General features: G+C 41.7%; 1 protein-coding gene across 11 annotated transcripts in view; it reads left to right on the forward strand.

Annotated features, from left to right (window-relative positions):
• gramd1bb (GRAM domain containing 1Bb) overlaps positions 1–18,274 on the forward strand; it is a 217,938-nt gene that overhangs the window by 52,776 nt on the left and 146,888 nt on the right. Inside the window, exon 1 of one of the 11 annotated variants that reach the window (XM_037540023.1) lies at positions 15,304–15,476. The exons of 9 other annotated variants lie outside the window; for them this stretch is intronic. The gene's annotated coding sequence lies outside the window, so the exon portion shown is untranslated. Of the gene's footprint in view, positions 1–15,303; positions 15,477–18,274 lie in introns of those variants that run through there. One more of the 11 variants, XM_037540033.1, reaches the window with a different exon arrangement.

Below are 18,274 nucleotides of genomic sequence, written 5' to 3' on the forward strand. Positions count from 1 at the left end.
TCATTGAAGTCTTTTAAAGGATGAACAATTACAGCAGCAGTGGTGGATTCGCGAGGGACAAGCAGCATCAATGTAGTTTTCATTATTGCACCAAATAGGAGCGGAAATTTAAAGTGAAAGAGCATGAAGAGCACCTTTTCCACATTTTATGGCATACAAGTCGAGTTTTTGTAGAAAAATATTGATTTTTCCTGATAGGTCTCTAGAGATTGTCACATGAATATTGAAAATGTATTATTATTAGTACTGAATTAAGACATTATTATAACCCGTTGGTTAAGCTACTCATTCCTGTTCACAAATGTCAGTCAGATTCATTTGTCTTGTGCTTCAAGTACATTTATCCATAATTATTCATAAATGATTTCTCTTCATTTTGTGTTTTATGAATTATATACATTTGTTTCATATTTACACTATATTGCCAAAAGTATTCACTCACCCATCCAAATCATTGAATTCAGGTGTTCCAATCACTTCCATGGCCACAGGTGTATAAAACCAAGCACCTAGGTCTGCAGACTGCTTCTACAGACATTAGTGAAAGAATGGGTCGCTTTCCGGAGCTCATGGGTTTCCATGGCCGAGCAGCTGCATCCAAGCCTTACATCACCAAGCGCAAGGCAAAGTGTTGAATGCAGTGGTGTAAAGTGCTCTTACTGGACTCTAGAGCAGTGGAGACGTGTTCTCTGGAGTGACCAATCACGCTGCTCCGTCAGGCAATCCGAAGGCTTTCCACACTCCTAAACCTTGTGGAAAGCCTTCCCAGAAGAGTTGAAGCTGTTATAGCTGCAAAGGGTGGGCTGACATCATATTAAACCCTATGGATTAAGAATGGGATGTCACTCAAGTTCATATGCGTGTGAAGACAGATGAGCAAACACTTTTGTCAATATGATGTATGTTGACACATACACCAATAGGACTGTACTTGGCATCATGAAATTCTGTGATTCTGACTGAACTTTATTTTTTTCTTGGGGTCACACACAGCTGGACATTTGAAAGCTGTGGCTAAGCAATAGTTGGCAGGAGCTAACTGGCTAGAAAAATGGGCAAAATGGCCAAATGGCCAAAAATAGCCAAATGTCTTCCTCGCCAATAACACAATGTGGAATTTGGAAGATAGTTTGTTGATTAACAGCAGTGAAAGGTAACATGCTGGTCACCACCAAAATGATGTGTGGAATGCTGGTGTGCTGGTCAGCAGCAATGAAAGGTAAAATGCTGGTCACCCCCAAAATGGTATGTGGAATGTTGATGTAATATGCTGGCCACTATCAAAACCAGTGTATGTTGTGTTATGGAAGTTGAGAAGCTGGTGAACCAGCATGGCCAGGCTCTGTGATCAGCTAAACCAACACTTGACCAGAATAAACCAGCATAAACCAGCTTCGACCAGCATGGAAACCATAATCAAAGTAATGTAAACAAAACGGACCAGGAGAAGTGTGAATGAACTGGACACTTTAGTAACATCAATCAGAAAAAGCTACAGATATCGTGACTGCACCTCACCCCTGCTGTTTAATGAGGTCAGTGCAGATCCCACTTTCAGTATCTGTTCCGCCAAGTAACCTGTTTTCCTTTCGCGCTGGGCTATTTCTCCCAATTAATGATGACATATTCAACTCCTCCTCATTATTCACTGCCATCTCTGCAATACTTTCTTTGGCGATATTTCATCGCCATTAACACATCCAGGTAATGAGAAGGAATTGGAGGGAATGTGTCTGAAGTGCCTGGTATTTTTGGACCGCAGAGCCAGAAAGAAAATCACTCTCACAAATAAAATCGCTGTTAGGCTACATGAACAAATGCATGGCATTATGCTAATTCACGCTAATGAGCTTGTAATGCTACCTGTTGCAGTTTCCTAAAAATAGGAACAAAATGTGTAGTTATCTGTAGTGATCTTTTCCCATCTGGTGATGATGAAAAAATGAAGGGTTTTGTTCCACAATGCATACAGCTTTCGAGCTTTTCTTTTTCATATTGTTGGGAGCGGGCTTCACACACACAGGAATGATCAGTGCCGTATTATGATTCATCTGTTCTTCATCAAAAAATCCTTATGTTCAAAATTGCTACAGATAGATGTGCAGCAGGCCACACGGTTACACAGTGGGTAGTGCCCTAGCCTCACAGCAAGAAGGCCCAGGGTTCGATTACCTGGCCGGGTGAGTGTCCACAGTCTAAAGGCATGCAGTCAGGCTAATTGGACATGAGCCATTCTATGGAAACGTCTATTTTTGTGTCCCTAGCATTTATAGGTACAGCATATTACACTTGGCACACATATTAGGGTTACAATTTATTTTCATTTTGAAATAAAACAATAAGTTAATTTAACAGTTACACCCTTTTGAGCCTCAATTTAGCAATATAGGTGTTTAAATCAATCATATAGAATTCCATCCACCACAGAAGTGCTCATCCCTGCAGTCACGGTGAGGCCATAATTTGAGGAAAGCACATGTTTTTTTAGAATAACTGCAGTAATCTATTCATCCCTATGAAATATACACTATATTTCCAATAGTATTCGCTCGTCTGCCTTCACACGCATATGAACTTCAGTGACATCCCATTCTAAATCCATAGGCTTTAATATGATGTCAGCCCACCCTTTGCAGCTATAACAGCTTTCACTCTTCTGGGAAAGCTTTGGGTTTATGGGAATTTTTGACCGTTCTTCCAGAAGCGCATTTGTGAGTTCAGACAGTGATGTTGGGTGAGAAAGCCTGGCTCGCAGTCTCCACTCTAATTCATCCCAAAGGTGTTCTATCGGGTTGAGGTCAGGACTCTGTGCAGGCCAGTCATCTTCTTCCACACCAAACTCGCTCATCCATGTCTTTATGGACCTTGCTCTGTGCACTGGTGTGCAGTCATGTTGGAACAGGAAGGGGCCGTCCCCAAACTGTTCCCACGAAGTTGGGAGCATGAAATTGTCCAGAATCTCTTGGTGCTCAAGCATTAAGAGTTCCTTTCACTGGAACTAAGGGGCCGAGCCCAACTCCTGAAAAACAGTCCCACACTATGATCCCCCCTTCATCAAACTTTACAAAAGTACCGTTCTCCGGGCAACCGCCAAACCCAGAGTCGTCCATCAACTTGCCAGACAGAGAAGCGTGATTCATCACTCCAGAGAACACGTCTCCACTGCTCTAGAGTCCAGTGGCAGTGCTTTACACCACTGCATTCAATGATTCGGTGATGTAAGGCTTGGATGCAGCTGCTCAGCCATGGAAACCATGAAGCTCCATGAAGCTCGCTACGCTGTTCTTGAAGACCACATGAAGTTTGGAGGTCTGTAATGATTGGGTCTGCAGAAAGTTGGCGACCTCTGCGCACTAAGAGCCTTAGCATGCACTGACCCCGGTCTGTCATTTTACATGGCTGACCACTTCGTGGCTGAGTTGCTGTCGTCCCCAGTCACTTCCACTTTGTTATAATACCACTGACAGTTGATGGTGGAATATTTAGTAGTGAGGAAATTTCATGACTGGACTTGCTGCACAGGTGGCGTCCGATCACGGTACCACACTGGAATTCACTGAGCTCCTGAGAGCCACCCATTCTTTCACTAATGTTTGTAGAAGCAGTCTGCAGGCCTAGGTGCTTGGTTTTATACACCTGTGGTCATGGAAGTGATTGGAACACCTGGATTCAGTGATTTGGAGGGGTGAGCAAATACTTTTGGAAATATAATGCATGATTTAAATGACATAAAGAAAACAAAGGGCAAATAAACATTATAAAATGAATGAAGTTGTGGTGTCCAGGAGTCATATATATATATATATATATAGATCGCAGTTGTTGGAAGAAAGCAACGTATCTCCAAAATGGTAACTCTACAGGAGAAGGAAAAAACCTACTTTACTTTTAATGTCAATGGAACCAGACCTATTCCCAAGTCATTTTGGAATAGTTGTTTTAGTATACTGTGACACAGCAGTTTGAAGCATTTTTGAGTGTTGTTACTTATGCAAACCATTTAAAGTAACATTGTTGGTGCTTTCACAGTGAAGTTTCAGTCAGTGGCGATACATACCTGGAACCGTCCATTAACCTCTTTTCACAGCAGCCTTAAAATGCCATTTCAGCCTGTTTTGGAGGAGGTCCTACAGTTGACCGATGCCTTTGTTCTTCAGTAATGTTGATGGAATTGATTTCACTGGAAATGTGTGAAGCAAACTGAACTTTTGTCTTTGGAAGTAAGCGAGCAAGTCAACACAAAGCATAAAGAGCATAAAAATGCTTTTAATGTGTTTACATGGTAAACACACGATGACTTTGTCAACATCAAGAAAGCTGCTGTTGTACTGTCCATGGTGGAGGGGTAGGCACTATTTTCCCAGCAATGGGTTCTAAAACCTCCCTTCGCCCCCTCATTGCTTACCAGCAGCTCAACACTGAGATGCGACCGTGTCCTGGTTGATGTAATAATAGAGTTATGGGGGCAGTATTTTATTTTTCGTATGATGTTAATGAGCCAGATGTGAGTTTTTCAAGTTAACATCAACTGGTTTATTGGGCAAACATTACACTGATGAGGCTCTAGACCGAAACAAAGCACGGCTCTGCTGAACGAGCACAGCTGTGGGGTGTGGGCGGTGGGACAGTTCAGCGGTACAGGCAGGTAAATAACTGTAATTTCGACACCACAACAAGAGCATTGGCACAGTGTAGTGCCACTCAGTAGCCGTGTTGTTTTCCTCTGGGTAATTTGGAAAGTTCACGATTGCCTTTCAAGTGTGTGGCATTTAAAGCCCCGGCTACATTCTTTATTTTATCACTAACTGTCAAAATCTAATTACAGCAGTGTTTCTGACTAGTGCTTTGTTCAGACGTTCAGTACATTTAATCAGGCTCAGTCCCCTTATTGGATAGTGTTTGGTTGTGAGATGATCTTTGATGTCCTTAATCTTGGGAGTTTTCTTCTGTTGATAGGAATCAATGAGTGATCACTAGTTGTCACAGAGTGGTAATTAAACGTGGCACTGAGTGTGTGATTCATGTGTTTCCATTAAAAACAAAGAATAATGAACATTCCTCTGTGCGCTCAGGCATCATCTCGCCACACAGAAGATGATGAGCAGAATGAAGTAGGTTTATTTCATAATTTTCACTGGAATGAACAGTTTAATTTCCATATAATACAGTATTCTCTTTCGTTCTGATTGCAAGAAAAGTCAAAAACAAAGTATCTGTGGCTCTAAATATATGCCTGTTGCTAAGCATTGGGTTGCAGACTCTTGCAGGGGGGGAAAAAGGCTCTAAAATGGCTCTAAAGAAGCACTTTATTGCCAGATTTGATCTTGATTCTCTGCACTGCATGGTTTAGTGCTCTGAATCAATTCATGAGCTTATTTTCAAGCCATTGACGAAGTTAAAAGGGAAGTGTTAAAGCAGGAAAAGCTCAAAAATGTGCAACATTTGGGGAACCTACAGTGAGGGTAGGGTGATACTGATAGGGTGGAGCTGGAGTTTCTCTTCTCTTTCAAAGATGATAATAAAAATAATAATTATTATTATTATTATGTTATTCATGTAGCACTTTTCATGCCAGTGGCAGCTTAAACTGCTTTACAGACAGGTGATGAAGCTTAGTAGTAATACAGGAAATAAGTATTAATTTAGCGTCATATAACAAAATGACTCAGATCAAATTAGAAGATAAATACCAGAAGACTTAGAGTTTTAATTAAGTGCTGATTTAAAGAAACACATTTTTACATGTTTAGGGTCAAAAGTGACCAATGAGCTGGACTGTCTAACTGAGTTCCACGCTTTAGAAGCAGAACAACTGAAAAGTCTCTCCATGTTTTCTGTATTTTACAGAAGGTGTTTGCAGAAGGTCAGTATCTGCAGATCTAAGACCTTGTGCTGGAACATAAACAGGCAGACACTCGCGATGTAAGCGGTGCTTTAATATCATATCGGGCCTTAAAAACTAATAGCAGAACTGTGAAATCTGTCCGAGCGATGCAGGCAGCCAGTGCAGCTCTTTTAAAACGGGACTGATGTGATCTCTCTGCAGTTTAAAGGATGTATTGTTTTCTTAGCAAGTCCAGTATGAAAGTGCTGTTTATCTGATGGGGACAGTTTTGATGGTCTACTAGATCTTGCAGGGGGTTGTTAGGAAAGTGTTTTTCCGCTTATTTTCCCAGACTTTCATCTTCTTTGTTCATCAATGAATGACATGCCCTGTTGTTTCTTTTATGATGGTAAATTAAATAACTGAAGGGTGGTCTCATCACTGTACCTCTACACCCAGAAAGTCAATTATGAGGCCTGCACTTTAGACACTTTCCTGAAGCCATGAAGGACAAATGCATCTCCATGCATGCATGTTCCCATGCATCTCCCCCCATGTCACCCCTTTAAACAGGCCTATTTATCATCCTCTGCTTCATAATGAGGGGGGTGTTTACCCGCTGTTGTCTTTTTCTTCTGTGTCCTCTGTTCTTTTCCTGGACTGAGCATCTTTTATTGCCAGCTTTCTGTGTGTGTGTGTGTGTGTGTGTGTGTGTGTGTGTGTGTGTGTGTGTGTGTGTGTGTGTGTGTGTGTGTGTGTGAAATCATGAACGCTTTGTTATTGTGAGTTTTCTGGTCTTCATGACTATTTATTAAAAATGTTTAAAGAGGCTGAAACTGGTCTCAGCTACAGTCATACAGGACACTGAAGCACCCTGTGAAGGTAGAAATACAAACGGAGCAAAGCCGGTATGTTGTGTCTGTGTGTGTGTGTATGTGTGTGTGTAGCTATGCTGGGCAGGATGCCATGATTACTATCGGCCACTCCGAGTGTTAATTACCTTGTTACATTTAATGTTCTCTGTGCAGCAGTCCAGCTGATTCAGTTTAGGGGTTTAATCCAGTACACAGTAATAAAAGTTAAATGCATGTACATAAACCATAAATATACTGTTGTGCATTTTGTTAACTTAACGAAATACAAACTGAATTCACAAAAACAAAATATAACATTTATTTTAATGGTTGCTGCTGTTATTATTATGGTTAAAGAATATTGTTTGTCATTAGGCAGTTGAAATAGTGAAGCTGCAAGCTTTCAAAATGAAGCTTTCCAAGAAATTAATAATGACTCATTTTTTATGGATTTTTACCATTTTTGGTACCAGGTTTTTTTCTGGTACCAATGCTTCACAACATTTTACTATTTTTTTTACAGTGTTTGCTTCTACAGGTAAACCATTAAAATGGCATTGCATTGATATGATTTATTATCATGTTTTCCAAATACTTCTAAGCATTACAGTGCGATAGTTAGGTTTGTATTAGTAAAGCCCACACTTCCTGAATGTTCTTAAAAAATGTCTTAAAAACTCTTCTTATGCCAGAACGGTAGTTTAACAAGATTGTGAGTTTGGACATTTCTTGCCACAGTAGTGGAGTCTAACTAAGCTGCAGGTCAGGGACTTCGGTAGTGGAGTTTGACTTGGCCACAACCTGGGTAACTTTTTCAGTGTGGTAGTATATTTTCACTAAGCGGCAAGCCAGGTCACCTTTCACTGTGATAGTTAGCACCGACTAGGCCAAAAGTCTAGATTTTGCTGCACAGTAGTTGCATTTGACTTGACCACAAGCCAGAAACCTTGAACTGTGAAAGCAGACTTTAACTTGGCTGAGAGCTGGGCCACTTTTTTTACCATGGTAGCTGAGTGTGATTAGGCCCCAATTTGGGGACTTTACAGTGCAGTAGTGCTCTTTGACTTGGATGCAAACCAGGGATTTTGCAGTGTGGCAGCACAGTTTGACTTAGCCATGAGGTGGGTACTTTGCAGCACAGCAGCAGATGTTGGCTTGACAACAAGTGGACTTTGCAGTGCAGTAGTGGGGTTTCACTGGGCCATGAGCCAGGAGACTTTGCACTGTGACAGTCAAGTTTAACTATGCCATGAGCTGGGGGTTTTACACTGTGACAGCAAAGTTTTACTAGGCCCTGAGAAAGGACACTTTGCACCAAAACCGTGAAAACATTTCACCTTAGTAATGGAGTTTGTCTAGGCCACATACTAGAGATTTTGTATCATGACAGAGAAGTTTGACTAGCTCACAAGCTGGGTCACTTTTCATTGCAGTAGCAGAGTTTGACTAGGCTAGACTTTGGGGACTTTACAGCACAGCAGTGCCATTTGACTTGGATGAAAGCATTTTGTATTGTGGCAACAGAGTTTGATTTAACCATGGCTTAGGGACCGCAGTAGCAGAGTTTGATTGTCACAACTTGGGGACTTTAAACCATGACAGTGGAGCTTAGCTAGGCTGTGACCAGGGTCATTTTACCATGGCAGCAGGGATTGACTAGGCCACAAGCTGGGGATCTTACACCGTGATAGGCCATGCGAAAGGAGACTTTGCACAAACCACTTCACATTGGGAGTGGTGTTTGACTAGGCTACAAACCAGGGGTTTTACAGGGGGACAGCAGGCTGCAAACCGGGGACTTTGCATTGTGAGTTTGCAGAGTTTGACTTGTCATGTTATTTGGATGTGTAAAGCATCCTTGAGTTTGAGAAATATGCTATAAAAATATACTTATTAGTAGTAGTAGTTATTAGATCACGCATTGGAAGCAATCTGCGCATAAAACACCTTAAGTTGAATTACCCTCAAGGTTACCCTTAAAACTTGCAGGGTTTCCTTAAATGAAATTCAGACACTTTTATTGAGCAAGCAAGCTGAGTCATCTTTCACTGCAGTAGCAGAGTTTTCGAGGCCACAAGTTGGGGACTTTACAAAGTTTGACTAGGCTGTGGGTCGGGTCACTCTTCACCTTTCATTGTGGTAGTGTAGTTTGACTGGCTCAGGTCAAAGTCGAGGACCTTTTAGCTCAGTAGTAGAGGCCGTGAGTTGGTTCACTTTTTACTGCAGTAGTGGAATTTAAATCGGCCACAAGCCGGTGATTTTCACTGTCATGCTGAGTTTAACTAGGCTGTGACCCAGGACTTTTTGAATTGCGGCAGTAGAGTTTGACCAGGCCACGGGACATAATTAAAAATCCCTGGCAAAAAAAGACATTCGCAATTTGAGAAAAAGTCATGTTTCCATCAAGTTTGGGAGAATAAGAAATGTCTTTTAAAGGATTTGATATTATGAATTGTGTTAAATATGAGCAGGAAAATTAATTAAGAGGTTAAAATCAGTCAATTTTGATTGCAGGTTGACTTTAATCTGCAGTTGGCAAGAAAGTGTGATTTTTTTTTTTACCTTCAGCTGGATTTTTTCCAGAGGAAACAGTCCTCCAATGAAACACCAAGAGCACACAGAAAAACACTGTTCACTGAGTATATTGGGTGTAATTCCCCATAGGCTGAATATTAAAAACGCTTGATTAGGCAGCGTATGTTTCATTCATCATCCCCTCTTTGGCCTCAGTTGGTGGGGGGAGTTCATTAATGTGCATGGTCATTTCCTTTTCAAAGTGTTTAAGATTTCAACCTCTAGTTGTTGGAAGCTGGCCAGGGATCACAGCGGGTCAGTAATTGGTATTCAGCCTGCAGCTCCACCAGCTCTGGTGCTAACAGCCTAATGAATCTTCATACGGACACTATGCTAACCTTGGCATTCATGCTGGGCTGATATTGTTCAGCGCAGCAGGAACGCTGAACTAGGATCAGTTTTGTTTGGATTATGAAGTAGAGGCTGTATATCTGTCAGCATAATGATACTTCTGTCCTTTAGTTAGGTTTGGCTAAAGTGGGCAGTGGGACTTTACCATGACAGTTCTGTGAGAAATTAAGGTTGCACAGTTTGTATTTGATCAGCCAAGACCAACTTGGGCCCAGTCCCTTTTCACCACTTTCCCCTACCACTTAGCCCTTAGCCCCCTGTTTCACAACTATGGGTAGGGTGTCCTAATTTTTGTTGAGATAGAGGGGTAGGGCAAAGTGTTAGGGCTACATGGCCCCTCACATGGAGGATTTTCAGAAAGACACCTCAAACAGAGAAAAAAACAGAAAAAACAGCAAGACAGCTGAACAAGAAACCAAAGAAACTCACAAATGTGAGAATTTTCTCTGTTAAAAATAACAATAACCGCTGTATCGTCTTAGTTTGATGCTATTTCAATGCATTATGGTTGTTTTCTTCATAACAAGCACAAAAAATCACTAATAGCATGCTAATGTCTCAGTAGCTAGTTAGCTAACTTTCCCGTTCCACCTTAAATAGTCCAGCAGTTCTGACGCCTGAAGCACCAGAATGTAACTGCTGCTGCATTTACTGTAAGGTGAAACGGGAAAATTTGAAGCTGGCAAATATCTGACTTCAGTGACACTCGAAAAACAAAGGGTAGGGGTTAAAAGACGAAATGGGAATGGGCCTTGGTGTCTGAAGTTTCCTTCTTTTAGCTTCTAGAAACCTAATTTAGCTAAGAAGATTTGTTTTTACAGTTACAGGTCAGTCAATCAAACTATCAATAACAACAACAATCACAGTTATTTCAAGAGGTGGGCCAGCTATCCTAAAACCCATCAGTTAAGATTACTGAAGTGATAATAGTCAGCCAAGCAGTGTGTGAAATACTCCCCTGGTATTCATGGAGGTCCTTCAAGCATTGGCTGGCAGCACACCTTAGCGTTACTCACGCTACAGCAATGAAATGCTTGGTTTAAGAGTTCTTCTTCTGGAAATGCTCTTTTCTAGTTTGGTAAAGTACTATTCCACACATGAACTGAGATCTTGCACATCTGTGCTTTTGTTTTTGGTTTGAGAAATGAGAAACAATACACTCTTTCCACTGATCTCTTGGGAAATTGGGCAGATTTTCAGATTTACACGTATGCTACGCCACACTGCAAAGTTTTTCAGAAGTATCATGAGCATTGCAGTTGCTCGGCTGTGAAGAACCAACTGGGTGGGCCAATCTGTTACAGCGCCACCCAGAGACAGACCAGTGCTGCAGCTTAATAATATCAAGGACAGAGGGTCTCCAACTGTGGGTGAATCAAGCCATGAACTTTTCCTACATTTGTATGCGAGGTTCTATGTGCCTGTAATGGACAGCATAAGTTTATTTTCACTGAAATTTAATTTTGAGACATTCAGGGGGCTCAAGATGTACATTAGGGGGTCCTGGAACCCCAAAGACCACCTGTATTTCACACTTTGCTGCTACGTGTAGCTTATCTAATTTGCCTTGGTTTTACTGAATGAAATTCAAGTGTGCATGGCTGCTTTATCCATGAAAATACAAAATATTGATGGGACTTAGTATCAGTGGATACCCAATACTTAGTGCCTCGGGTTGGAACAGGGGCAAGATGACTGTAACAAGACATTCCTAATGTTTATACAACAATTTCAACCACACTTGTATCTGTATCATTCCACTAAACACAGGTTGCTAAATAACAACAACAACACACCACTTGTGTGGGGCCACTTTATTTGCAGAAGAACTAAAGTAAACATCAATACAAAACAGGGCTTCATTGCTCTTTGCCTTGATACACTTTTCTACAGGGAGATTCACTCGAAAGAGGCCCCAAATATTCTGCTGTAACTCGCGTTAGGATGAAGCCATCTGAAGCAAAACATTAAACTGCATATCTTAACTGTGTGTAATTGATTGCATTACATGTGACGCTGGAAGTGATCTCTGTTTTCTATCAGACACATGAAGAGGTACGGGGTATGCACCTGAAAAGTTGCAAATGGAGGTTGAACATTGTGACGGCTGTCTGGCGCCTACCTCATCGCTCTGACTCAGGGGCATCCCAGCTTGTTTGAAGCTCCATATACTGAGGAACACATTGCACATTGTTTCGTTCAGACTGCTTCGTCCTAGAGAGAGTTATAAGAGAATATTCAGGGCCTCTTTCAAGTGAATCTCCCTGTAAAAGCGCAATAGAATCTTTGAGCATTTAGGCACTTGTCTTCCACCAAATTACAGCTTGTTGTATTTGCAGTACTGCTGTGCCTCATGTGTGCTATTGCTTAAAAAGCACATACACAGGCTCCCTTTCTCTGTATTGATGACTTATTGATTGACTCTGGCTAATTCAATACTGTGCACATGCATTTACTGCTACTGCCGGCCAGTTTCCCATATGTAAGCCTACGACTGAATGAGTAATGCCGCTTTTCAGTCCAAGCCTGAATTTAATCCTCATCTAAGAAACATGAATTTTGTAGTTTTCTGTGTTACCTTCATTAACCAGCATTATGGCCTATTGTCAATCATAGAGAACAGTTGTCATTCATTTTATTTCCAGAGAAAAACAGTCATTAGGTATAAATTATTCAGTCAATCAAACTTTATTTTCACTTGGAATATCCCTAATTTTCAAGGCAGCGAGGTATTTACAGTGTAACTGTCACACGTAAATACTTTATACCTGCAATTGTAATTGACCCAAAAAACACCCAAAAATTCCCTGAAAGTTTAGTCTCTTTTGCACATCAAACAAAAAGCTGCTGGTGTTCTCACAACAATAGGCTGACCACCCCAGTGGTCACTGAATGCAACTGCTTGGACTGTGATTTGCAGGAAAGGCAACCGACTTCTAATACGACAAAACGTGGGGTTACGACCAGACGTTTTGTCTAGCATGTGTAGGATCAGTAACACGTGGCCTTAAAATGTTGAAGAGGTGAGAATGGATTAGAAGCGAGAGGAACAGACCAATACAGAGCTTTTGAAGTCATTTTTATTAAAAACAAGCCTGAATAAAACCAGACTGCAGTGATACTCAGTACCACACTGGAAGAATCAAACTGAGCGGCACCAAAGAAAAGCACAAAACAGAACCGAACCACGTTCGCCGACTCTGAAACAAAGCTACCTACTCTAATGTTCCCTAGCCAGTCACCAAAAGTACATGTGGCGGTGCCCCCTGACCTGGGGAGCTAGGCATAGTGGACGTCTACGTGGTGCAAATGTCCAGGCGCGCCCCCTCTTACCTGTTTGAAACCGCCGGTGGTACGAACAAACAATCTCTTGTAAACAAAGTTAAAATGGCAAAACAGTCTTCAGTCATCTTGAAGGCCTCTTTTAAAACGTAGGCTGGCCTCTGATTGGCTCTCACGGGACTGGGTCCAGAGCAGGAACCTCTGTGAATGAAGAGACCAAGAGAGAGAGACACAAACACAAAATATGAGCTCACACATAACACCTGAACGTTGGAGGTGTGGAAGAACTGAAAAGCTGTAATAAAGGCAAAATAAACACTGAATAAATTGTATTATACTTAGCTGTTGAGGCTTCTGTGTAAGTGTCCTGCTTTTTTTCTTGATGCTGAAAAATGAATAACTGGAAATTCGATAAATGAAGCGCGTCTGACTTTTGCACAGTGCTGTGCGACTCTGTGTGTCTGCGTTTGCTGGACATTGGCAGCAAAGATAAATAGCTGAGGCTAAACTAATCCCCCTCTGCGCCAGGCTTTATGCAGAGCTGATGTGGACAGGCCCATGGACTGACCGATTTTAGACTTTCTACATTTGTTTTTTCTTTTGAAGCTTTAAATGTTTCGGGACCTACATTTGTTACAAATGCTGGAAATGACCACAGCGAAGCAGCTTTCTGTTCTTATACCAACACAGAAACATTAGGCATCTTTTTAAATGTACTGATTAACTTTTAACCCTCTATTGCATGATGTTGCCTCAGGGCTACAAACATTCTCCGCACTTTACAATAACATTATACATCTTTAAGGACACTGATCGGGTTAACAATAAAGGCCAGAGTTTGAGTAAGTCAGTAAAGAAACTTCCACAACTCTTTTCCACATTCAGGCTCATTTTTCAGTTATGCGAGATTGCAGAAATATGTTTGTTGCCTGGAAGCAACATTGTGCAACAGTCGAATGCATTTAGCCAGTCCTAAGCCAGTTCTCACCACTTCAGGGAATGTGGCTCTATATTATTACGTCCCATTGTTGCACAGTGTTGCCTCAGGGCAACATAATCCAGAAGGACCCCTGAACACTTATATAAATATGTGAATTCAATAATCAGGTCAATTTCATGCAACAAAACTGAATTGGATATAGTTTTTAAATTGCTCCCATAATGCGGGCAGTAGAGGGTTCAGTCTTTTTTATTGTTCTTCTTGTTCTGTTTGCAAAGTTCTTGTGATGCCCTGCATGTATTTCTAATTGTGCTGTGCTATTACTAATAACAATAACAATAACAATAACAATAACAATCATAATTATAGTAATAATTAAATACTGCTGAACTGTATATAACATTGTTTATTATTAGTAGTAGTAGTAGTAGTAGTAGTTGTAGTATTTTGACCACAGCTGACCAACTCATTTATCTGCAAAAACAGATAAATTGTATATGACATTATTATTATTATTATTATTATTGTTGTTGTTGTTGTTGTGCGTGTGGTCACACGCATACCCTCACGCTCCCAGGACTGATGTAGTTAACGGGGCGTGTTGTTTTTTGGGTGGCCGCATCACTCGTCTCTGATTGGTTCCCGTTGTGGTGGTCTGCTCTCTCGCGCTCCAAGGACTGTGGAGCGATTGCACGGATTGGTCGTGACGGAGCTCCGCAACTCCTCCTCCGTTCAGACACTGACCAGCGACCGCGTCCATCCAGCGGCGCGCAGGGAGAAGAAACTGATTTCCAGCGCGTTGGGTTTTGTTTCTCCACCCATATTCCGACAAGCCCCGCCCTCTTGAGTTGCGAACGGCTAGAGCGGCCAAAACATGCCTCAAATCAAAGTTTCTTCGAGGAAGAAAAGCTGGGGTAGTAGTGAAAAGAACTTAAATAAATAAATAAATAACAGCTAAAAATAAACAATCATCAACAGAGGAACTGGCGTAAGCTTTTCTTCTCTTTTGATCTCCTTTGGGTCTAAAGTAAAACTGTAATTACACTGAATCATTGTATATTACATTGTTTACAACAAAATAACAACAAAACAACAACAATAGTAATAGTAATATAATTGCTGTTAAGTTAGTTCATTAAACAATCATAATGCTCAATGCTCAAGATGTTAAAAAAAAAAGTTAGAAATTCATTAAAATTGATCCGAAGGAAAAATAAATTTACTCACAAATATACAAACAAATATTTATTATCTGAAAAAAAATAAAATAATAAAATGTAGCACACAGATTATATTCTATTTTTATTTCTCACTCACTACCAGCCAATCCCAACGCAAGAGACGGGAGCGCACCAGCCAATCGCAACGCAGAAGGGGTGGGACTTTCCGGAATGCGGGTGGGAAACGAAGAAAACACCGCGAGGCGGTAGGAATGCGCGATGCTTCCCAACTTTGAGCAGCACGTTAATCATCGCCGCTCGACTGATTTGAGCGTTTTGGCCTAAACCGCTGTCCGTCTAGTCCGAGTGAGCTCTCTCTCTCCGCTCTCTGAGAAGATGAGAGCTCAGCAGTGAAGCGTTTATTATGCTGCGAGTCTCTGTGAGCTGCGGTCAGCCACGCTGCCCTCTGCGCGCATCCCGCGGCCACACAGGTAGGAAGGACTCCTCTGTTTTTTGGGAGACGGTTTAGATGGTGCGTTACTCTGGACTGGCTCTGCTGCTGCTGCTGCTGTTATTTTGGTGGCTCATTTGTATGAGTGCTGATTGGCTCGCTCGTGGCTCGAGCAGCTGACATGAATATTAGGTGAAATTTGAAGAAAGTAAAAGTTTGTGGCTCTTATTTTGTAATGTGACATTAAAGGGAAATTTCACCAATTTTCCAAACTTTAGGCATAATTCGGTGGTTGGGACGTGAAGACGGTCCTTCAGAGTGGTTTGATTGAAATAGTTTGATGTAGAGAAACTTACCAACTCAGATGACTTTACTGTGGTGCTCATAGGAACCAGGGATCATTATGCTGATTGCATGGTAAAATAGTCATAAGTCAGAATAAAGAAGTTTTCTTTGGGAACTACTTTGCCTCACAACACCCTGTATTTAGACTGTAAATCCTGCTGATATTCCTGGTTATCGCTGTTGTCGGAAGAAAACTTTGAATTTCGGAAATGGTAACTTAACAGGGAAATAGAAAATTCGTCTTTACTTTTAATGTAAGTCAATGGAACCAGATTTTTTTTCCAAGGCTTTTTGGGTGATTTCTTTTGGTCCATCCATCATGAAATTTACATACGATGTAAAGGGCAACAGGTATTTTCAAATTATGTTAAAAACTGAAACACAACAAAAATGAAGATATGAGGTTTTCTCATGACAGCAGTGATATGTTTATATTCATTGTGTTGCAACTACCTCATACAACTAAGTGCAATTCCTGCTCTCATACAACAAATCTGTCTTATAAGCTACACTATATTTCCAATAGTATTCGCTCATCTGCCTTCACACGCACTGAGTGACATCCCATTTTTAATCCATAGGGTTTAATAAGATGTCGGCCCACCCTTTGCAGCTATAACAGCTTAAACTCTTCTGGGAAGGCTTTCCACAAGGGTTAGGAGTGTGTTTATGGGAATTTTTGACCATTCTTCCAGAAGTGCATTTGTGAGGTCAGACACTGAAGTTGGACGAGAAGGCCTGGCACACAGTCTCCGCTCTAATTCATCCCAAAAGGGTTCTGTCAGGTTGAGGTCAAGACTCTGTGCAGGCCAGTCATCTTTTTCCACACCAAAGTCTCTCATCCGTGTCTTTATGGACCTTGCTTTGTGCACTGGTGCACAGTCATGTTAGAACAGGAAGGGGCTGCCCCCAAACTATTCCCACAAAGTTGGGAGCATGAAATTGTCCAGAATCTCTTGGTGCTGAAGCATTAAGAGTTCCTTTCACTGGAACTAAGGGGCCGAGCCCAACTCCTGAAAAACAACCTTATGCAATAATCCCCCCTCCACCAAACTTTACACTTGGCACAATGCAGTTAGACAAGTATCGTTCTCCTGGCAACCGCCAAACCCAGACTCGTCCATCTGATTGGCAGTTGGATTGCAAGTATGATTCATCACTCCAGAGAACACGTCTCCACTGCTCTAGAGTCCATTGGCGGTGCTTTACACCACTGCATTTGACGCTTTGCATTGCGCTTGGTTGTGTAAGGCTTGGATGTAGCTGCTTGGCCATGGAAACCCATTCCATGAAGCTCTCTACGCTGTTCTTGAGCTAATCTGAAGGCCACATGAATTTTGGAGGTCTGTCGCGATTGTACACTATGCGACCTCGGTGCACTATGCACCTCAGCATCTGCTGACCCCAGTCTGTCATTTTATGTGGCCGACCACTTCGTATCTGAGTTGCTGTCGTTCCCAATCACTTCCACTTTGTTATAATACCACTGACAGTTGACTGTGGAATATTTAGTAGTGAGGAAATTTTATGCCTGGACTTGCACAGGTGGCGTCCTATCATGGTACCACGCTGGAATTCACTGAGCTCCTGAGAGCGACCCATTCTTTAACTAATGTCTGTAGAAGCAGTCTGCAGGCCTAGGGGCTCGGCTTTATACACCTGTGGGCATGGAATCTATCCATACATCCATACATCCATCCCTCTCTTTAGACATCTGGTTCCTATCACCACCACTGTGATCCTGACTTTGGAAGTTTCTCTAGAACGGAGCATCTCACACCAAACCACTCTGACTTTGTTTGCATCTTAACGGTTTAATTATGTAGAAAACCGCCCAAGGGTTCATAATCCACTGAAATTATATTTTCTATGTACTGACTCCACACTGACTCCTCCTCTCGTCTCGAGGCTTTTATTTTAATGTTCTGTTTTAAACAATCGGCTGTGAAAAGGTACAAATAGGAACTTCTCACCTGGAAAAACTTACTTAAGGTACATAATTGGGCCTGTTGTACCTTTGAGAGAACATTTGCACTGTTTGTACTTTGATGAACGGAAACTGTACCGGCACAGAGCCTTTATTTCTAACAGTTTAGGGGACACAGTGTTCCGAATGTAAAGCTAAACTACTGAACATTTTTCATTGTCGTACCTTTTTGTGCCTTTTGCTATCATCCATGTCCAAAAGCTTTCATAATTCCAGACCTTTTGGACGCCCAACTTTGAAAAACACTCGTATGTGGGTCAAAGTGTGATGCTGAGGGTGGGCTGCTGTGCAGCAGTGCAGCAATAACGTCTCAATCTCCCTTTCTGAAGCCGTGACTACACACACTCCATTGTTAGCTTTGTAACTCAAGCTTTTCCCAGCTGTTGGCAGACACGAGGTTGTCTCTCCTTGTGCTGACTTTGCTCGCAGTTGGGCTTCATGTGGATGAACAGGTGTTTGACAGAAAACTCTGCGGGACACTGTTCTTTCTCCTAGCGCTATCACTG

This window comes from Pygocentrus nattereri, chromosome 7 (genome assembly GCF_015220715.1).
Source record: "Pygocentrus nattereri isolate fPygNat1 chromosome 7, fPygNat1.pri, whole genome shotgun sequence".
Taxonomy (NCBI): Eukaryota; Metazoa; Chordata; class Actinopteri; order Characiformes; family Serrasalmidae; genus Pygocentrus; species Pygocentrus nattereri.